A 24,336-nucleotide genomic window follows, 5' to 3' on the forward strand; every position below is an offset into this window, starting at 1 on the left:
CAAACTGTCTAAACTTTATGGCAAATTAAATAACTACTGTCAAACCAACATTTAGTCACAAGTGTTAAAGCAGAATAATAACACATTCTATGATAAATAAGAGAAGTGTGAATAAGAAGTCATTTAATTGTTCACACAATCACTACTTTTTTTTTGATAAAACTAATAAACTCATTTAAATGACATTTTGATTTCAGGAAATTTTCTTTTGATGGAATATTTTTATTTGACTTAGGTAAAGGACTTCTTCCTAACTAGTAATGCAATCATTTTAATAAGCAATGACACACAGAAACAACAAAAGTTGTATTTCCATAATATTTATTATGTTGTGCTTATTAATGGCATGCATGTACTGTACAGAACATCTCTCTTTGGAGTCACCTCAAAAATTAAATGCATGCCAAGGTTCTCAAATGTCACCTTGCCAACATTAGCCTGAGAGCCGAAGTAGGAAGTGGGTCCTTTTTTATGGATGTGGTGGGGGGATTTTTCCATGCTTTGTTTGAGAGCAGACCCACAGTGTCAGGCTTTGATAACCACCATTGCCTTTTTATGCCATTGTTTATGAGATATTATACTATAACTAGTTTCATGATTATTTTATCGCAGACTGTAATATGACCTTTTTATGACCCTTTTAAAACAAGACTTTTCCTAATGACATTTTTATGGCATATATACTTTTACTTCTTAATTATTTTATGGCAAATTATACTATTATTACTTTTTGCATGACTGTTTTATGACCAACTACAGTTTGAAGAATGTTTTTTTTTTTAATGCTAAACTGCGACCTCTCTATTTTCATGGCATATCATAGTATACATATTCATTTCTACAATGACTATACATTTTTTGGTGTGTTCTTATAGTATGCGATGTGTTTTTTGTGGGAACAAAATAACCCAACGTTTATCCCATAACCAGCGATGTTTCCAAACTTTGCCTGAGGGGAGATTTGTGGTGTCTCCCATTATCAGTACTGCTTTGTTTTCTTCATCAGTAATCATATACTGCATGAAGACATCATAAGGACTTTTCACACTATATTTAGCTAAGGCCTCGACATGTGTTAGCTCAGGGCTTAAGGTTCTGTTAGCCTTGAGTTTCAAGTAATTTCACACTCAAACTTCAATTGTGTAGGATAACCTCACCCTGAGCCCAGGGCTTAACCCTCCTTCAGAGCAGGGTTATCACTGACTTTCTGTGGTTTTACCCAAAAGATCAGGCTTAAAATAACTCATGTGAACTGAGGTTAAAGCCACGCAGTAGGATGTTCATATCCAATAAAATGATTATACTGTGGAACCAACTTGTGAGCGTTAAGTAGTCTGAAGATTTGGACCCTGGACCCTGATTTTCAATAATCTGGGGCTTACTTACCTCTAGGCTTTATGTATTTTTTAAAATTCACACAAGACACATAACAACTTCCCCTTTTCCAATGCTTGCAGATGAACCCTATACTGTCTGTGTTACTATTTACAGTAATACAAATCCTAACCTGTAGTCTATTTTCAGACCTCTCTCTGTGATCTTGTGCTGTTATATAGTTAGACCACAAACCTTCCTGCAAGGCTCTTTGAAGGACAGGAGGGGCCTGATCTGACTTTGATCTACTGACTTTTCAATTCACCACATTTTAAGCATTAAAAGTTACAAAGAAGACTAAAGCATTGCCGTAGCATTTCATCAGTGTGTTTCAAAAAAGTGCATTTCTTAGAACAGAAAACACCACTCTGGTTCAATCATACAATCCCTTTTAAACATTATCAATGTGTATAATTAACCAAAACATTGCTGATAATGTTAGCTTGCAATGCACTATACATCACCAGTTCAATCTTTATTTAAGTCTTTAGAAAGGCTATTTTATGCTCTGCTTACCCCAACTTGTACTATGTCAGTATCATCTGTATTTGCCTTCATGGAAACATCAGTTAACTTATTAAATCAATATCTAATTCTAGGTTGTGACTTTTGAAAGAACAGCATTATTATGACTTTCTTTTGCCAATAATGGGTCTTATTTGATTGCCTGCCCAGCCCCCATAGCTGGCCTCTGTGCTCTGCCATGCTTCACTTATGCCGAGCTGACATGGCTCATCATGTTCTTGTTCGTATAAATCAGCAGCCTAGCTGGCTCCGGTATTTGTACCACACTGAGTAGAAGAACTAGCAACATTTTTTAAAACATATGATATTTAAATTCTCACTTTTCTGCTTGAATAAAATGTACAGTTTAGTACCTTGACCTTCATCAAATGAAAATAGAGTGAGGTTCACTTAAAAGCTTTCAATCTTACTTAATAATGAAGACATTCTGACATTCCATAGAAAGACCATTAACGTTTTCAGCTGATGCACATAGCTCAAAAGCTGTAAGTGAGAGAAATTGTGGGCATAGCATGCGCCCTTGAAGCAGCCGACCAACAGGTGTCACACATTGAGCTGCCACCAAGAGCCACATGACAACTGCTAACGGCTTTGATCGTGAGAAGGCTTGTACTTTTATTGTTTGGACAAGACGTTTCTCATGTCAAACCTGAATGAAAAGCACAAAGGGTTCTTTCATAACAGGCTTCATGGAGGTTGATGTCTTTATCGTCAATAGAGAAAAAACAAGAGGAATTCAAATGTGTGATGCAGGATCAATAATCGTTCATCTATTATATTGAGCCTGAAAGACTTGAAAACTATTTGAGTTTGATCTTTATATGAGTGAATATTCAGTCAAAGCAGCAGAAATCCTAGACACAAGAGCTTGGTACAAGTAGAGAAGAGAAAGCATATGGTGTGCTTCAGTGGAAACTGTCGGAAGGTTAATTAAAAAATGTAGTTTTGGTACTGTAGGTGTATGTATACGATCTGAATGTTATTGAACAAGAAGTCCTCCAACAAAACATAAAAAAGTTTTGAATACAGAATTGAAAACATTGGTATATAACTGTCCAATTCCTTAAAATCATTAAAACCTACTCCCTGTTGTGCACCAGCTCTATGTAATGCTCGGGTAGTTCTTTACAAATATAACACAGGTTGTCAATTCAATAAACTTTTCCCTAACAGATGCAAGTCAATTATTTATTTTGCATTTAAATCTTATGCGTGTATTAAATATATACTTTAACATTTCAGTGAGCAGAATATGTGCAGTAAGCAGATGTGAGTAGCTCGGTTTGCCAAAGGGTGGCACTGTCTGACTAAATTGGATGGAAACCCCAATGGCTTGCTGGATAGCAGATTTTTAAAACGTTTTCTTAACGATGGCATCCGAGCAAAACGTTCTTCTTATTTGGTAATGTGTTTTCCTTGAAACTCGGTTAAAATGATCTGCCAGTATCCTCATAAATCATTCAAACCTGACAGAGAAGTTGACCACCCGCATCCTTGGTTCTCTCTCTTTGAAATGTGGCTCTGGAGATATGTTTAAAATGTCTTCTTAATTACTTGAATTGCATCCAAATAACTGAAATGGGAATTAGGAGTGAGAAATGAAATGTGTCTCATGCGGAGTAGTTTTTGTTGTACACAGGCGAGTGAGAACGACCTCCACAGAAATGACACAGAGGTCCTGGGTCACTCAAAAGAAAGCAAAATATAATTGACTTTAATTTGGATTCAGCTCCTCCTTTCAGGACCATGAACCTTTTCCCTCTGTTGGACATCCTCTGTCTGATGTCTTCCAAGTTTCTCCACTGAGCAAAAAGCCACTTTAGAAGACTGACAAAGTAATCAAGTAGATCCGCAGTTTACACGGCCGGGCACATGGCTCAGTGAGCAGGTTGAAAGAGGAGCAGATATAAAGTCCATATCCTTCACTCAGCTCTTCCTCACTTCCTTGTTTTCATCTCTCTCTCTCTCTCTCTCTCTCTCTCTCTCTCTCTCTCTCTCTCTCTCTCTCTCTCTCTCTCTCTCTCTCTCTCTCTCTCTCTTATCCTTCACACATACACAGTCAAGCACACACAACCAATTCCTAATGTCTTTTTCCTCCTACTTCACCTAAACACACACACACATCCTGCAGGTATGGGGCATTGGAGTGCATGATGGAGCTGCTGAGACTGGATTTTGAGACAGCTATGTAATTGAAAGGGAAAATATACCAACAAAGTGCTTGATTGTGTTTTTTTTGTTGTTGTGAGTATCTGTGTGTATGCTAGCGTGTTAGTACACTTTCAGCTTGGGACTTTAACCTGTGCAAAAATCCATACGATGCATTTTTCTTTAACTTAGTATAAGTAGGTTTTCTTTACAAATGAACTTTAAACATAATGCAGAGACGGTTCAGATGAGTTCAAATTGATACAAGAAAAATACAAGCCCAGGCCTGGATACTTTCTTTTTTTTCCCATCTCATGTTTCTCTTTGCAGCTTTCTGCCAAAGATCTAGTTGGAGGAATACATGTGTCAACACTGGTACGGCTAGGGGAGGAAAATACTTGCAAATAATTTCAGCCAAAGGTCTGAGGCAAACGAGAAACATATTTCGGAGCAAAAGAACCACAACGTAATAACTCCCCCTTCAAGCAAAACATTTCTGTACATCTGTCATATTTGTGTAAGTAAGCGTGAAAAAGTGGCTCGCAGGCTAGCCCTGTCCCTGTGGTTTTGATCTTCAGGGCCCAGCGCGTGATCCTGTGATTGGCTGTTGATGTTGTTGAGTTGGATTGAGAACAGCCAGCAGTCATGTGTCATCAGGGCAGCCACCACCTGAGCACTCTGCCTGCACCACACTGCCTTCACAGATACACACTCACTGGTCTGCACTGGATCTTATGCAGGGCTTTAGTTGGAATTTTTTTGTACCATCATGAAATGGGGGAATAAGGGGAGGCAGATCCTTCAAAAGGGATCCAAAACCTTCACATTGTAGTGAAGTAGTATGTGATGTGTCCCAGAAACATGTCAGGATGTGGATAATGGCTGAGACAGATGTGCTATTGAGGGGGAGAGGGATATCTTCTGGGTGTAGGATTAATTTGCCTTTTGGGACAGGTGCTGAGAGGAGCGGGAGCAGACACAATAAATCTAATGTTACACCCCCTCACCCAACTTCACAGCACACTGGGAAAGAGTAACTGCCTGATTCATGTGGAAAACCTCTGTCAGCGCCATGCTTTTACTCCAATATTATTTCCTGTAATGCTATACCGTTTTTACTATTACTCTTGGCTGGTCGCACTCATGTAGCCAGCTGGTGATAACAAGTCAGTCTCAAACGCCCTTGATTGAAATCAGACATTACATCCTATTTGAAGCTGAAAAACATGAAACTAATAATTATTATCAGGGTCCCTGGTCCAGTACAAGAGTCATTGTCCACAAATGCATTTAAGACACTCAAACCTCATTATCAGCAGCTCTAATTTAGGTCAGAACGTGCATGATGCTGTTGCTGCACCCAAGTCTATGTAAATACAGTATTTAATATTTTATGATTCATGACTGTATACATGAATTCTGATATCTATTCTCTTTCCTCCATAAAACCTAGAAAAGATATCACAAATGTATATGAGGACTAAATGTTCTCTCCAGTACACGGTACAATGCTCTTAGGTAATTAAGAAATGTATATTGCAATGACACCTTTTCCAGATTGTCTACTTCAGTAAGTGAGGTCATTCTTCACTGGATGGTCCCAAATGTTTTATTAATATTACAAAACAAAATGTTTCTTGGCCATTCCTGCAGAGACTAATGATGATGGCACCCAAGATCAATGTGAATATGATTTACCAACCAACATGTCAAAACAGGTTATTTGGAAGTCCTAAACATCTGTAACAAAGTGCACATGCAATATTTAGAAGGTTTTCCTCCTAAGTGGATGCGGAGATCTTTAAAAATCAACACTGAGGTTAAAGATTTGACCTTTGTTGTTTCAGCAACTGGCGCCCCACAGCAACTCTGACCTCTGAAAGCTCACTGACCTCCCAGCGGGACGGTCATTACAAACTCACTCTGTGCAGGCACACATTTTTCAAACCTAGAAGACTCTGCTTAACATTCGGATGGAGATCCCAAAGGTGTATATGAAATGATGCCCCAGACATGTTGAATATTTCGATGTAACTGACTGTGCAGCCACAAAGAATGTGGAGTCTTGGGTTTGCATTTTTTATTCAGCATCAACATCAAAGAGATTCAATGAAGTGCTGGAAAATCCTAGATAGATAGATAGATAGATAGATAGATAGATAGATAGATAGATAGATAGATAGATAGATAGATAGATGGATGGATGGATGGATGGATGGATGGATGGATGGATGGATGGATGGATGGATGGATGGATGGATGGATGGATGGATGGATGGATGGATGGATGGATGGATGGATGGATGGATGGATGGATGGATGGATGGATGGATGGATGGATGGATGGATGGATGGATGGATGGATGGATGGATGGATGGATGGATGGATGGATGGATGGATGGATGGATGGATGGATGGATGGATGGATGGATGGATGGATGGATGGATGGATGGATGGATGGATGGATGGATGGATGGATGGATGGATGGATGGATGGATGGATGGATGGATGGATGGATGGATGGATGGATGGATGGATGGATGGATGGATGGATGGATGGATGGATGGATGGATGGATGGATGGATGGATGGATGGATGGATGGATGGATGGATGGATGGATGGATGGATGGATGGATGGATGGATGGATGGATGGATGGATAGATAGATAGATAGATAGATAGATAGATAGATAGATAGATAGATAGATAGATAGATAGATAGATAGATAGATAGATAGATAGATAGATAGATAGATAGATAGATAGATAGATAGATAGATAGATAGATAGATAGATAGATAGATAGATAGATAGATAGATAGATAGATAGATAGATAGATAGATAGATAGATAGATAGATAGATAGATAGTTGGATGAAACCTCCATTGCAGCACAGGCAGAATGAGAACAATAAAGAGATTTTTGAACATTAAAGCATGGAGACATGTCACTGTCATTTAAAAAAACAACACAAAAATGAACCTAAATCCTTAAGATTCATCACTACGTTTATCAAAGGCTTCTTTCACATTGTTTTCAGGTTGTCATTTGATACATTGTTTTTGTAAAATATGAAAGAAGCTTGCTTTATTGCTTAAGACAATTACAAATGGGTGGGGGTGGGGGGTATTCATATCAAAGGGGTTTTTAAATGTCAACTATTCAAGTATAAAATGAACTCTTTCAAACTATTTAAATCCAAAACACTAATCTGTACCAGAGCTTGAAATGACCCTTCTGGGCCACATTATTTTTCATGGTGACAGACGAACAGAAATACCCTTTACAACTTAAAAGGTGAGGTTATTTGAGCCATGGTTATGCACTGCTGGTGCCACATTTCCACATACAGTACTGCAGCGAACATTAACAGATTTGTTCACCTCACTGGAAACATGTGTCCATTCGCCCTCCGTCCACAGTGAGTTCCCATTGTTGGTGCTGAGCTTTACATCCTGCTGGAAACCACTGCCTTCTTTTGTGTGCTCCTTTCCTCAGTGCAAGGTTCCCACGCTTAGCACTGTTTGGTAACATTAACCACACCAATCTGCCTTTTGAGCTCCATGATGACAAACAGAAGACAAGCCCCTGTGGACAAAACCCAGCACTGGAGCAGAGTTTGATGCTTCCCTCCTGCCCCTGCTGGGACTCACTGACCATGTCATGTGAGTCCTCTCAGGGACTGATGTAAGCCTACAAACTGGGTTATGTTTACTGCAGCGTCGGACACTTTTGATGACATGAGGACATCAGACAAGTACATCACTCTGTGTGAAGATAGTGAGGCACTGCATCTGCTGACAGGGAACTGCTCTTTTTTGAGATCAAGGCCCAGAAGAAAGCTGCATGTTGAAGATCTCATCAAGGCTCCAAGAGAGTCGGAACTTCACTGAGTTCCCATTATGCCACTATTTTATCCCTCCGATTCAGACCGTGTTAATCATGCTCGTACATGACGAACACTTTGAGCTTTTAAAAGCTAAGGAAGCTATATCAATTTGGAAACCAAAAAAGACGATCCTTCCTCTCTGCCTGTCTTTCTGCCAAACCCTTTGTTTCTCACTCTTAAATACATGCATTGGACTTCAAACTAAATTAATTAAAAGCTGCGCAGAATAATTAAAAACTGATGTGATAAAGGGAAAAAGAAGTATTCAGATGAATTGACAGCTGATTTAAATAAAACACTTGCTAATTTGTGTTTTCTTTTTATTTTCAGAAAGAGTTTGATCGTTTGCATTTCAGGTAAAATTAAGTTTTGAGTGACATTTTGTACATATATTAGACAATCCAAACACTAGCTACATTCCTCATAACTATGCGGTTTTACATATTTTAAAGGCTACAAGCCAAGATAGTTTTCCTCTCCTCTTATCTTCTTTCTGAGGTTGCGATGTGTTTTTGTTAATCAAGCACAATCGACAGCATGTGACTTAGCTTTTGTTTTGCACTCTGATTTAATTATTGTACATTAGTGACTTACAGGCTCCGATGGTACCACATTTAATTGTAACATTACTTATAAAGCAGCTGTCATTCAAATTGTGTGCTCAAAAGAAGATGAGACAAAAGAAAAAAGGAAAGCAACAAAACCCATAGCCCGTTATTGTGTTCTGCAGTGGAACATCCAGGCGTTGGGAGAAATGGATTACAGGTACCAGTATTACAAAATCGGGATTTTAAAAAAGCAGGGATCCCTCGCTTACATAAAAAATATGTGATCAGATACATTTCTTAAAAATGGGGATTATGATTTACTATACAAAAAATACTGTGTGTGTTTTGAATTCATGTGTTTAGCTAAAAGCGCATTCATAAACTGTACTACTACTACTATAGCCTTTAAAATGGGCAGTGTCTCACGTTGTAGGGACTTGGCCTTGGGACCGAAAGGTCGCCGGTTCGAGTCCCGATCGGACCACATACAATACAGAGTGTGGACTGGTAGCTGGAGAGATGCCAGTTCACCTACTGGGCACTGCTGAGGTGCCCTTGAGCAAGGCACAGAACCCCTAACAGCTCCGTGGCGCCGCAAGACTGGCAGCCTATTCCCTCCCCAGATGCAACTGTATTCTGTATAACTGTGTGTGTGAACTGAATTTCCCTCTAGGGGATAAATAAAGGTTCATCTTCTTCTTCTTAATTTAAGATGACACATTTCTGATTGTACACATTGTTCTGTTGTCTTACATAAAACACTTAATTAAAAATATTAATTTTTCTATTTCATTTGCATTGCGTTTGATAGCCAGGTAATCCAAAAGCAACACAAAGTAATCTGGTTACATTATTATAATTATATTGTGATACTCAGATTAGGCTACTGATTCTTTTTTTTTTTACAGGCAACTAATTAACAGTTACACATATCATTTTTGCTACCCCCCAACCCTGGGTACATCATACCACTAATTCAAACACAAATAAATAAATATATATAGGCATACATGCAGCTGAGATGAATAATGCCCTGACTGAGGTCTGTGAGTATTTGGAGCACCAGAATGTTGAGCTTCAGCCTCTGTTGTAAATTATTCCACGAGGATGAAGCAGCATGTCTGAATGTCCTGCTGTCACACCATCACAATGTCCAGAAGTCATTAAAAATGGATTTACTAGAAAAATAAGAAGAGTGTGTCCCCAACTGAGTCCTCAGCATTTGATTGAACTCCTGATCCAAACTTCTGTGTGTGAGAAAATGTCCAAATGCAGGGATGAGTCATTTAGACACATCTATTATTTAACTGTGAGTGCATTGTGTGTCCTGACTGTTGCATCAGAACATCGTGAGCCATTATGCTTTAGTTAAACAAACACACACACACACGCACGCACGCACGCACACACGCACACAGACACACACACACTCTCACACACAAAATTGTGTGTGTGTGTGTGTGTGTGTGTGTGTGTGTGTGTGTGTGTGTGAGAGTGTCTGTGTCTGTGTGTGTGTGAGTGAGTGAGTGTGTGTGTCTGTAACACACACAGACACACACACTCACTCACTCACACACACACAGACACAGACACTCTCACACACACACACACACACACACACACACACACACACACACACATACACACACACACACACACACACACACACACACACACACACACACACACACACACACAAAGAGAGACCATTTTTTCTGACCAAACACTTCAAATAAAGAGCTAATTTGTGAAAAAATTGCTCAATTTCTGCTTCAAAATAAATATGATCAAATAAAATCTCTCATCACTAACGAGAACACAACTCAATTTCTCCTGTTTAACATTTCTAAATCTTCAATATGTCTATAAAATGTTTATGAAAAATCTGATATTACAGAGCCAGGCTGAGAGAAAGGGACTATACATTTGTACGTGTCAACACTGGAAAGTAAACATGCTTTTTACTGTACTCCTGACAATTCACGTTTCAGTTTTACAATATAGCATGAATACCACCAGCTGTGCCTTACACACTCACACAAATCTAGATATTGCAGCTGAAGCATGATGAAACTGGGATGTGATCACAGCCTCTTTCTGATGTGTAAAAGAATATACACCCCCCCCCCCGTACAGTTAATCTTCTTAAAAGCCTTGAACCAAACTCACTAACTTCCTCATAAAACTGCATGTGATGTAATTATTATTTCATTATGTTTGTAAGCTTTAGGATCACAAAGAATCTGTTGCTTATGATTCCAGCTAATTCTTACTCTTGATACCGAAGGAAAGGAATTCTGAGCTAAGTCTCTGATGATTGTCAGAGGACGTGTTTGTCTTTTCATGACACAGCGCGCTGAATCCTCAGAAACCTGTCGAGAGAGTCCGATCCCTCTATGGTCAATTAACGTGGCACCACTCTGGATGTCAAAAAGTAACAACTAAAATATAGTATCCCATTTTTTATTACCGTCTTCTCTTCTAAAGGACACTCTAAAGGACACCTCTTGAGTCAGCTCTTGATTAAATAGATCTATGGATCAATTTTTCATCCACAAAAACCCTTTTTTAAATGACTCGAGGCAATTACTGCAGAGTTTGCTAAAGGTCTCATCTCTCTTTCTTTTTCCATGCTCTATCTCTCTAGTGCTCCTTTTGCTTTCCCTTTGCTTCCATCAGTCACATCTGCCTTTGTGGAGTGAATTAGTAAAAGACTGCTCTAATAAAAAAGCAGCCAACCGGAGCTGACTGATTGAATTAATAAGCAACATAATCATAGCTGATCGGTAAAGTTTTCTACAAGCCGGAGCATTGAGAGCAGCGGGTGTAGCACTCAGGAGAGCGTCTGGCTGCCTGTCACATCTCTGCATCTGCTCCCTGCTGCCGTCAATCCCATCTTCACCTAATTGCTCGAGATAGATGGTTGCAAATTGTCTAAAAGAGCTCCCTATTCTACTTAATATTGCTCAAACAAAAAAAGTTGAAGATGCTCTGTTTGTTTATTCCTGCCTCCTGTTTACCGCAGTATAATCAAAATAAATGGAGATGATTCATCTTGCAGTTATGGTTTGATGAAGATGGTTTGAATACTTTGACGTGACAGCTTAGGTTACCAAAATATCCCCTTTCTTGAGCCACATATTTCCCAAACGTGAGAACTTTTAGATATTTATAGAAGTCTGTTGTCCGGTCCACCACTTTTTGTTTTCAAAGTATAAATCCAGTGATGGAAGAAGAGCTCAGCTATTTGCTTAAGTACAAGTAGAAATACCAAATTGTGGAAATATGTTGTTACAAGTAAAAGTCCTGCATTCAAAATCTTACTTAAAGGTGCCATAGAATTCATCTATCCTCTATCTGGTATTTTAAATTGTTCTCTGATGTCTACGAAGAAGGTGTATAACTTTGGTTGATCCAAAAAAATGTCCAGATGCGGTTTTACAGGCCCACTTATAACCCTATGATTTGGTCCTTGAATGAAACAAGCTGAATGGCCTTATTTGGGGGCTCATTTAAATAATTATGACGAGCTCTGCTCTGATTGGCTGGTTTACAAGGAGCAATCCATGGCTGCCTCAGAGCCCACAGAAGTAAGTGAAGTTCGCGAAACTGTTAGCGATGAACCATGGAGGCTATTAGCATCCAACCTTACATGTTTGAGCCTTTATCGGAGGAGGAAACCGAGGAACTTGAAGAACAGCCGGTTGGTCGGAGATTGGAGAGCAACGTTACGGAGTGGTAAGTGTTAGCGTTAGTGTTTCCAGCAGCTGGTGTATGCAAATGTTGGGGCTGGACTACCGTGTGTGACGTCACACACAGGGATTGTTGTAATTCGCCCGTTTTACCGCTGTGATATGCATATTCATGATTTGCACATTAAGGAGGAAACAATGGTGTTTGAGGTTCACGGTATGTCAGTTCAATTCAACTATGCCAAGGTAAATACAGTTTTCCGTTCTATGGCACCTTTAAATAAGCGTACTTTTTATGCGTGATGATCCAACTAAGAATCACTTGAATGAAATTTCTGGATCCTGATTAGTGACGCATAAATGTGTCTTTTCACTGAACTGGAGCCAATTTTTTAAATACATTTATAAACTGCTTTATTGTTGACCATTAATTCTCTGTCAGTGTTCATTCCTCAGTTGATTTATATTGTGTTTTAGCTCATAATCTCAATCTGTAAAGTAACTTAAATTGTCACAGCACATTAATACGTACAATATTAGCTTTGGAAATGTAGTGGAGTAAAGGACTATAGTAGCATAAAATCAATTAAAAACCTGATATTTTTTATATTTCTTTGAATTGTTTCTCAGTATTGAGAGTGTCTTTCAGATTGGACCACCCGCTGCAGCCGCCTGACAAAAATTCCAGACAGATTTCTGACTATTTCAATACTTTTGAATCTCCAATCAACTAAAAATTGCATTTCTCCCACTCCATGACACCCCACTGGTATTGATTCTTAAACAATCACTCAAAGAATTTCATAGAAATAGGGAACGAGATCACACCATGCTCCTCCTTTATCATTTTGTGCTTCATACTGTGGCTTTCAACTCATAATTACTGATTCAATTTGCTCTCCATAGAAGAGAATAGAGCTCCGACAAAGACCCTAAAGATTCACAGCTTCTCATCTGTCTTTCGCCTACACAGAAATACCATTAACCACCAATATGGTCATCACACCAGTGGCCACACACTCTTCATGGCAATAAACAATTGTGCACGCTGCTCGTTAATGCTCCTTGACTCTACCTCAGGCTGTGGCCGAGTTATTAATATCCATGTAGAGGTATCTGTGTTTATTTATCCACAGAATCCCACTAAATAATTGTTGTTTGCGGTGGAGAGCGGCAGTGTGAAAGAGTCACCGATACCCAGTCTATTAACTTGTTGACACTTTGGGGTCGGCCTGACTCTGGGCTAATGTGAAGTGTGACCGAGCAGAACCATCTTCATTATCCCGCCGTAATGTTTTATCGCTTCAGGCCTGTGCACTGATGGCCACCCGCCTACTTCTCCGATCCAACCTTCTTTTGCTGTCTCTATCTTTAGTAAATGTGAAACGGCTGCTCGCCATATTTTTCAAAACATTTTCCCAGTGATTTCTAGTTTATTTCACCCTCTGTCCATCTGTCCCCACCTTCTACTCCCATCGTTCTCCGTAGTACCAGAGCTTTATTGCATCATCTTTTCTTTGTGAACTCATATTTTCTCCTCTCATTTTGCTTTTCCTTCAGATGTTGCCATCTGTCTGCACTTTGCACTTGCTCTTGTATTATTTGTACATCTTCTTCAAAATATTGCTGGGCCAAATCACAGCTGCTCTCTCTGTAATTTTCTCCTTCCTCTGACTTGTTTGGTCTCTGTTGCACACTGAGGTTTTCAAAAATGTTTAAGGGAATAGCAGGGCGTCTCTCGATACCTGAAAGAATTTTTGATTGACTGCTGCTTGAAAATATTTTAATTTCTATGTCAAATGGAGGCAGTTATGCATTACAGTTATGTGAGAAAAGCAGTTATAAAACTCAAAAATTGCATGCTGTGCTTTTTGTAGTAATGAAATTTCAGCGCCTTGCTCTGAAGGGGAGTCAGGGGAACAGACCGGCTTTTGAAACATGTCCCCATTTTACTTTATTTGCATTCTTGATGCTTATTGTAAATCATTGCACATCTACATGAGCTGTGCCAATTAAAGTTCAGGGAGTAAACAGCTTCAGAATAATTATGCATTAGAGGAATAAGTAATATGAAGCTGTCCACAAGCATCTCTCGCTGCCTTCCCACTCCTTTCACAGCCAGTCATTTTGTCACTTACTCTGTCAGAAGCTCGTAAGTCACACTAGCATGGAAGCATGAAAAATACAAATAAATTACCTTTAGTAACATTAATCGACACAGATATGCGGAAGAAGAAGGCAAAAAAAAAGAGGTAGAAATCAGCCAGGTGCAAACTATCGAAAACATGACCTTTTTAACACATCCTCCCTAATTATCTCCCACAATCCCTCACTCTCGCCTCCCTACTCTATCTAAAAGCTGAACCTTCATATTGGAGCCTCATCTCATTTTGCCGCAGTATTTAATGTAAATCATTCTGGGAGGAAAATTGAAGGGATGTGTATGACTTCTTGTTTTAGTTTTGAAAAGCTTCAGGCAGCTAGGTTAGCATTGACGTACTCATATGTACATAAACATGAATGGGTGAGAGGGAAAGTTGTTGTTGTATGAATTATAGCCCTTCATTAATATGTTTATTTCCTCATATATTAAACAAGTAGTCTCATTGAAATTCTGAACTCCTTTTCAATGGAGACCTGTGTATAGAAAAATGCATAAAGGCCTACAGTTTAAGGTCGAAAAGCTAGACGGATCAAGACCAAACTACAAAATAAATAAATAATGTTGGTGTTGATGTCTAATGTTGTACTTCTTTTCTTTGTCTTCATTATAAGCTGAATGTTGTCACGTAAAAAGTAAACCTCCCTTAAGCAGAAATGTTTTCAAAAGAAAGTGTTTTCAAGATCTTTAAGATGATGTCCTGCTGCCTGTAGGTATGAAATATGGTCTAAAAGCAGCTGGAGTGGCTGGGTCAACGCCCTCCCCCCCCCCCCGCCATTCCTTAAGCTCCCAGCTAGTGAGTGTGACACGATGAAGACCATCCTCCTCTTCTCTGCTGTGATTGGAGCTCCAGTTCCCCCAGGATTCAATCCAGTTGATCCTGCTAAAGAAAGAGTTCAGCTGGATGACAAAGAGACTCTGATTCCTGTGTTTTCTCCAACTTGCACACACATAGTCATTGTTAGAGTATTCACCTTTAAACATCTATTTAGTTCACATCACTTTATTGCAAACGTGTCTACAGGTAACATTAACTGTATTCAATAAGTTCAGACTTTCTAATCAATCCCTACTAAACTGCTTTTGCAAGAAACAATTACCCATTAGCTCTGGAATTAATAATGCTTGACTAACACGCGTTTCCTCTTCAGCTGTTAGACAATATGTAGTGTATATTGTGTTCGTGTAAATGAACTGTCTATAAGTAATGGTGTGCAGGTCTGCATGGATTGCTGGTACTTTTGATAACACAGTCTTGTTATTTCATAAAGTCGTCACGGTATCATTTTCCAAAACCCTCCATCAAATTGAGTCTGAACATCTTAATGAGTTCCTCTTAGTGTTAAATAGACTGAAAACAAAATCCCCGGGACTAGACTCGGGCACTCATGGTACGTAATCTCCTGATGTTCTCCAATCATTTTTTGTGACAATCTATGAAACATTAAGGTTGTTTGTAAGCGGAGATGTGCTCAAAGCTTGTTTACAGAACAACAAGCTGACCCTATGCAAAAAAAATGGTTTGTTTTTTCACATGTTGTGCCACAAATGTCCAATGCATTGTTTGACATGATTGTGTTTGCTGCAGATGTCAGGGACATGTTAGCAGTGAGTAATGTCTGCATGATCTCAGAATGATTCATAGTAACCTAAAATTGTTCTGTTGTTTTTACATGAGCTTGAGATTGTTTGCCTACCCTAAGACATGCTGCGTCACGTCAGAGAAGAAGGCGCCTTATGTATGCTTTGATTTCCTTAAGTCGTCTTGAACCTCTGCAGTATTTGAACCTTTTTCAGTTCAGGTTTAAGTCTCCCTCTCTGTGCAATGACTCCTTTTGCATGGGCCCGAGAGCTAATCAAAGCCTCTCCTTCTGCTTAGCTGTCATGCACACAAATTCCCAGCAGCACATCCTTATTAGCCCCGAGTCTAAAGCGCACCGAAGTCAACTGACAGGTCCTTCAGACCCAGCAAGAGCAATTCTTAAGAAGTGTTTCTCTCCGTCTGTCAGACACATGTGGATCTGGGCTGATGACTTTGCATCTTATGTCGGACGCTTCTCCTCCCACCATGGCATCTGTGTTCAGGGTGTAATGATTTCAGTGGCGGTTGGAGTTCAGCATGAGTAGTTGCTGGAATAATTTCGACCCAAGTAGGGATCAAACTTGATGGGAAATGAAGATTAAGCACAGATTGTTCCCAGAGTCACTTGAATACCATCCCATCATCAGTACTGTCCTACTTGTCCCCAGAAACTAGAACAGGATTTCAGTTTTTGGAGTGAGCAGCTACAAAGGTGAATACATTTTCCTACCAGTGTGTGTTGAACTGATGTCAGTGGATAAACTCGTACAGAATGAAAAACTATTTGGAAACTAAATCCCCAAACTTGTAATGCAGTGTAACATGTTTTCGATAATGTTCATTAACATTTGTGACTGCTTTTAATTTCCAACATGCATGGCCATCTGACAAACGGTTTGAACTTGTGACTTGACTTGAAGCAGCCCTTAATCACATTTTCAGGCTCATATTTGTATTTAGTGCCTCTACTGGGACATGTCTCCATACTTTAATGTTCAAAAAGCTCTTTATTTTTCTCATCCTGCCTGTGCTGCAGCACCTCTGTTCACCCTCGGTCTGAAACCAGAGCCCAGTCTGCTCTGATTTGTTAGCTTGCTCTGGCTCTGTTGCGATTGGTCAATTGCTTAGAGATGTCCCACCCCTTAGCCTATCACGTACAATGAGTTGAAGGGCTAGCCAATAGAAGCGCATGTTTTACATAGTGATGTCCTTATGTTATAGAAATAAATAAAGTAGAGTAGAGGCAAGAAAGGAACTTCCTCTGGAGGCTACTTTGGGATTTCAGTGTTTGTAGACCAAAACGTATCACACCACAGGAAAGGGTCAACCTTATAAAGCATTATAGGGCCCGCTTTAGGACTTTGCACTGACAGTGCTGGGACTTGACTTGCTCCAGGCTCCTATTAATGGCTGTTCTGAAACCTCTGTGAATCTTCTGTGCAATCAAAGGAAATATAAAGCTCTCTGTAGGTCTTCCTCCTGCTGTGATCGCCTCGTGAGCTCACTCTGGAGCTTATTCTGCTCTTCTGTGACGAAGCCGATGGATTATTCAATAGTGTAATGAATGAGGCTTCATTCAGCTCCGCTGTTGGGCAGAATGATTTCTCTCTGTCTACCTCTGCCCGGCTATACGTTGATCTTATTGATTATGATGAGGCTTTCTCCTCTCCAGTTATTACAATATTGATCTCAGACACGCGCAGAAGAACGGAGCGAATAGAGGAGTGAAGTTTCAGGCTGAGTAACTAAGAGCAGTGAGGAGGATCAATGCTTTGGGACAGATGAGCACATTAAGCTGGGTTTGGTGTTGCTGCAGGGGAGTTAGACAGCTCATGAGTCCGGAGATGTGTTTTTGAAGACTTTATTATAGTAGGTGACACACACTAATGGGTTTCGAGAGAAGTTTGTTGCATCCTCTGGATCTCACAACAACTTGCTTTCAGTCCAGAAATGTGTTTGGGTTTTACTCCAAAAGCTTAGCTGATATTTTATGTATATTTGAATGTTATATTCCATCTGTTGATTTATGGTCTGCTCCAACACAGAAGAGCAGATTTTCTATTGATCTTTCTGTAGATTATTTGGAAAACACTGCTGAATTCAATCTTCCCAATTTCTTTTCAGCCTTGTCTTAGAATTAAGTCAGGTCGTCCTTCAGTTTGTCTCTAAACATAAACTCTACAATCAGGAGGTCTGGGGAGGAGTGCATCCCCTCACTTCATTTCTGTGTCTGTTTGCTCCCCCCTCAGGGCTTAAAAAAGCAGAAAGCCAGTCTCTCTCCAAACTCAGCCTCCCCTGGTGTGCGACCTCAATTACAGAGGCAGAAAGATTACGGGTCAGAATTAATACCACTCTTAATCTGTACACACTCCTCTCCAACTCCCTCTATATTCTCTCACCTACCATCTTATGTGTCCTGATTTAACGCCGGTATAATTTAATAAACAGAAAATAGATGGAGCCCTCACTCTTCGCTCACTTCTTTTCTGTAGCTTGTCTCTGTCATCACACGTGCACGGACATCGACTTTCTTCAACCTTTGCTCTGCGGGCGTTTCAATTTCACGACCCCAGATGTTTGAGTGTCCTGAACTTAATTTTTGTTTTCCACATTTCCCGTAAAGATTACAAAACATGTCCTTAAGTCTCTCAAGCATATTCTGAAATCGTTATCCAGCAACACATTTGATTTAAATCACACTTTTGCTGTCACTTGCTTGCTATGTTCAACCTTCAAAGAACGATAAAGGTTTATATTTTGCTACTACACTATTAAATCTCATAGCCCCTAACACTGACAATACATTTTTAAAGTATTGTTGTATCCTTTTCATGAGAAAGGTTCTTATATACACATGAACCAAACTACACAGTCACGATGTCATGTCATCTACTTGCAGATTAAGCAGTTTTATAGCTTTAGTGAATCTGCCATTGGATTTTAATAATTAAAGACATATTATGGTCACTCCCCCTTAAAGGAACCCTGGGATTTTAGCTTTGGGAGGCCATTTACATCCACAAAAACCCCCAAAATCATACAATGGCCCCTTTAACTAAGTATTGATTTCTGCCAACATTTGTTTGGCTGTCTCTACTGTCGAGACAAGGAAATAAGCGATTTGCTGCGGCTCAAACCAGACATCATGTTGTGATTTTCATATAAAAGACATCATCCCATATGTGCAGAAAAAGTAAGAGTTCTCTGAACTTAATGTAAGATATACAGGGCACACGTTTCCTATTAAAGGCATGTTTCCTGATTTAGCAACGGCATCTTCCTTTCCTTGTAAACCCAAAGTTTGTGCAAGGTTCTCCTGACTACTTGCTCCTACATTCAGTACCAACATATTTACATATGTCAAAATTCAAAGTCAGTAAAAACTGATAGGCAGGTAACAGAAAAGTCTTCATTAGCAAGCGGAAATATCCAAGTTGAAGATGAGAAAATACAACTCCTCACACTGAGATCTTGACAGCCTGCGGTTGTTTCAGCAGTCAAAGTGTGAGCATCCAGTGAGCTAAAATTTGAGATAAAGAAGTGTGTGTGAGAAGAGACATGGGTGTTCATGCACAACACACTGTGACACATTTAATCAAGTTGGAGGATATGAAAATGAGCTTAGTCCCGTTAATTAATACATTAGGAGCTCTATAACGTGGTGATGCTTTAGTCCACAGGTAATTCAAAATATATTGTCCATCCTTTAAAGTGTGAATTCCCCACTGTGTTCTTCAACATGAAATAACAGTTACTACCTTCTAATACTTCAGGCTACGCCATATAGACATCTGGACGTCATGGAAAGTTCTGTTGGAGTGCGTTTGTGCATTTATGTGAGTATTTGTCTGTATTTATGACCGGCTGGGTGGAGAGGAATTAGAGTAAGAGGGAGGAAAAACCCACATTTCTTGAAGAAAGGAGGATTTACAGCTTTAAAGCCCTTGGCAGTATCTTTACCTCTGAGATATCCCATCTTCCCTTCTCTCCACTACCATTCTTATATCCCTTCATCCCCCAGTAATGCTCCACATTCCCAGACCTTTTCGCTGTGTTCACTCCAGCCTATCTATTTCAGCAGAGATGAATCCATTAAGTTGCATAATTTACCCGCAAAGCAAAAAACCCCCGCCATTGTGCGTGTTTCAATGGAGAGGAAGTGCTTTTGTGTAAACCTCACCCGAGCAGACTGTAGGCTTTTTAGGTCTGACCACTGGACCTCAAAGGGCTGAAATGCCAGTTGGGAATCAGCTGACATCTTCCCTGAGACGACTTTTACTCCAAAGAAAAAATCCCAAACAACGTATGGAATTACATTACATTATGTTCAGGCTTCAAAATGTTTCTCTCTTGTAAGATTATCTCAAGGGTTTGTTGGTAAATCACAGCGTAGTGAAGTTAGTTTTAGGTTGGATATTTGTCAGACACCTGCTCTTAATCCCAGGGACTATCAATAAATTAAACATGCCAATGTCAGTGAAACAAATCATAATAAATGTGTCGTATGCAGCACACCTTTTTTACTGCCTGGTTTTTTTCAATAGCATTAATGCCATATTAACCAGTGACCCTCAATCTATAAAAGATAGTATTAATATACTGGATAAATACGACACATCTTATATCAAATAACATGAGTATGATAATTGATGTTCCATATTGTCTCTCTATCAATGCCAGATCTGATTACTACACCGGACTAAAAAGACACACCTCTTTGTTATTGTATTTGAGCGCTCCTTCTCATTTAAATGAATCTCTTCATCATTAAATATTCACAGTGACTCAAAATCAATGCAGCATTGTACTGTATTACTACACGGAGAAGAGGGACACACCTCTTTCTATTAGAATTGAGTATGTTTGTTTTCTGTCTGACACTAAGAAGAACTGAGGGAACCTGTTCCATGCCCAACCTAAAACTAACTTCATGACAGTGAAAGCCTCTCGGTTACACCAGTGTATAATATTGTGTATTTGTATGTGACCATATCATTGGAAGAACAAAGGCTTGTCATGTCAGCCCTACATAGGTAAGTGCAATGACATCATCAGAGACACTCTGCGTGGCATTTATAACTCATAACATACCTACTTTGTTTGCATTTCCATTAATGTGTCTGAGTGTTTGTGTCGTTTAAATAAGAGCACTTTAAATTCAAGGTGGATTTCAACCTCAAGGTGAAATACAACAGAGACAGAAGCGTCTGCTTTTAAAGATTGGGCTATAGGCTCCGTGAGGCTGAACTCAGTGACAGCGCTGCGATTGTTGTTGTGGAGACATTCCGAAGTGGCAGACCAACCAAAGGGCCCTTCTAATCTTTTGATTGTTCCCTTTCCTGTATTGTGTTATATAGATTTCTGTGCATGTAAAGGGTCTGCAAAGATTAAAATCCCAAGGTTCTCTCCCCAATGACACTCCCACATGTTTTCAGTAGGTGGAACGAACTGCCTTGATCCGAGCACTAACCCCATGAGCTGCCTCAACAGGCCAAAATAAAAAGGGACACACTGAGATGGTTTCATTGATTTATAAATGTATTTGAAAGTGCTGATGGTAAAAACTTAACTTACTTAATAATTGTGGAGTTTCTTAGGCAACAAGTGCCTAAAAGGCAGTGAAACCTTCAAACAAATAAGAGTACAGACTTCACAACAGATCAGGATTGTGATGAAAGGGGCTGTTGGCTGAAAGGACAACTTGTTTTTAGAACTTGCAGATATGACGACAGAGGTCCAGAATAATAATCGTTTTAGTTTTGGATCCTGTTTGGCCTACATGATCACTGGCTGAAGCTCCATTTCATCATCAGCTTCTGATTTTAACTGTTTATGACATTACGGCTCCAAGCAATGTTCAGAATTGCGCATGATGATTGGACTTTGCTAGTGAAAGGAATATGAAAATTGGAGTAGTTTAGAATATAAATGAAAACTGTTAATCGTACACAACTAAATATTTAATTCCAGCCAAACCTTCAGGAGATGACATTTACTTTTATTCATTTCCTGAATGATTATGCTAACCTAAAAAGCAGTTCCTACTTGCCTTACATGCAAACAATTCATTACATCTCTTAACATTGTTAGACTCCACCAGAGGTATTGTCTTTTTGTATACCATCCATTCTTCTTCATTGTTAAAGCCTGCATTACATATGGAATATGGAAATGGGGTATTTATATACATGTTTCTTTAATCGTCACACACATGTGAATGTCCACAGCACTGCACACAAGGGGAAATGTAGTCTCTGCATTCAACGCATCGTATGTGTTGTTTACAGTGTACACCGCCCGGGAAGCAGTGAGGGGGTCCGGTGCCTTGTTCAATGAAAGCTCGGTGTATGTCCTGAACCCAGTAGGTTATCTTACACCTCTCACAGTACATTGACGTTGCTGCTTCTGCTTTTATCTCTGCTTTTATTTATATGTGCTTTTTTCTTTTCTGCATTGAGAGAAGCCTATGGAATTTTGTTGAACCTAAGTATGATGAGAATAAAGACATTCTGATTCCGATACAAGCCACTCTCCATACTTGGGCTCTGGACTTTATACCCTCCGGACGGTTCTCCGGCCAAGTCCCTGCAGACTGAGCACTGCTACCCACACTCCTGCCCCTGAGGTGAGGTCTGGAAAAGGTCTGGTAGCTACGGTCTACCTCCACACGTGCAGATTTCTTTATGACATAGCCTGTGTAAGCTAAATAATGTACTTCTTCATTACTGAGCGTGAGACCTAAAGAAATGCAAACACTTTCACAAGATGTTCAAGCCCTTTCTTGCATGCTGGCAGGTGGACCGTGTGAAGCATTATAGTGTGAATCAACCGATAACAGCCACCTGATGGGCTAATACCAACAGGTGGATATTTTTCCACTTAAAATTGTAGTCTCCAATTATGCTGAGTCAAATGATTTCACTTGAGGCAATTTATCAGACTCCCGGCAGCTCCCTGTGGAGCAATAAGATACTTTATACCACTTTTTACACATGCAGTAGTTCTCTCTTAGGACTTGTAAACAGATTGATGTGTAAATGGATCCACTTCGCCTTTAACCATTACGCTCTGACAGCAGTTTGATCCCCACAATGCGGCAGAGTAAACGTTGTCCCCATAAAGAACACATCAGGAATAATCTAGAGTATTTTCATGAGGTTAAGTCACTCACTTACATGTTGAACAGAAAATAAAACCCACAAGTTGCATAAGGTGAATTGTAAACGAGGCTGTGATTCTGGTCACATGTTGAAAACAATTTACTGTAATGAAGTTTTGTGAATCTGGAGAAGACTTCTTACTGGCTAAACAGAGTGGGTCCTGCTCTAATATCAGCACTTAATTACAATATGGCTGTATTTCATATTTCCAGGCCTCCACTGTGGATTCCACTCTCTGCATCCCGGAGGTTTAACAGTGCAAAGCTCTCACTCATCGCCTTGTACGCTGACAGGCCAGCACTGTTCACTGGCAGGCTAATTCATTGGTAGTGTTTTATCATTAAGGCCATTCTTGTTCGCAAGACATACATCAAACGCTTCATCTTTATTCCCCTCCCTCTCCTCGTCCTCCTCCTCCTCCTCCTCCTCCTCCTCGTCCCTCGCTCTTTCTATCTCCCCTCACTTGAAGCGGACACATTATGCTTGTTGTGGAGTGTGCAAATTGGTGGATGATGAGGCATAATGACACACCGTTACCCAGCACCAAATACATATACAATCTTAGGGGAAGAATAACCATTACTTTTGGAAGATGAAATCCAAATCACCACCTCTAGCTTAACAGACAATACACATCAACACATTGTCTGAGGGCTAATTTTAAAGCACGTTATTGCTTTTCTTATTAATAAGGTTATGATAATTATTCAGTGGACGCAGGGCTCCACCCCCCCAGCACCTTCTGTCTCTGGAGGATCACTGCTGCCAGCCTCCCTGGGCCTCTTCTCTCCATCTGTTGTCTCGTGTCTCTCACTATGCGATCTCTCAAGGAAACATTTCATCCCCCCCCCCCCCGACAGACACACTCTGAAATCCATTTCCTTCCTGCTTTTTGCCTATTACAAAATCGGCAAAATTGCAGATCTCCTTTGTTGGAAAAAAACGGCACGCATTAGTTTTCTAACTCTCCTTTCTCCTCTCTCCTCCTCTTCACACACAGTTGCCTATACAGTAGGTTTTGCTTTTCACTTTGCAAAAAAAGTTAAATTGTCTTCAGCAATCACACTTTCTCCCATGTGACTGTTTTTCACTCTTTGTGTGTGTTAGTCTGTGGGAATTGCTTCCTCTCATCACTGTGTTTCTTCTCTAGCTGGCTTTAGTTATTCAGCCAGCAGCTGTGTTTTGGCCGAGGCTCATTCCTCCCCCTGCCTGCGTTATATCCTGGGCTTTCTTATACTCTTATCTTTCATG

This window comes from Eleginops maclovinus, chromosome 11 (assembly GCF_036324505.1).
Source record: "Eleginops maclovinus isolate JMC-PN-2008 ecotype Puerto Natales chromosome 11, JC_Emac_rtc_rv5, whole genome shotgun sequence".
NCBI lineage: Eukaryota > Metazoa > Chordata > Actinopteri > Perciformes > Eleginopidae > Eleginops > Eleginops maclovinus.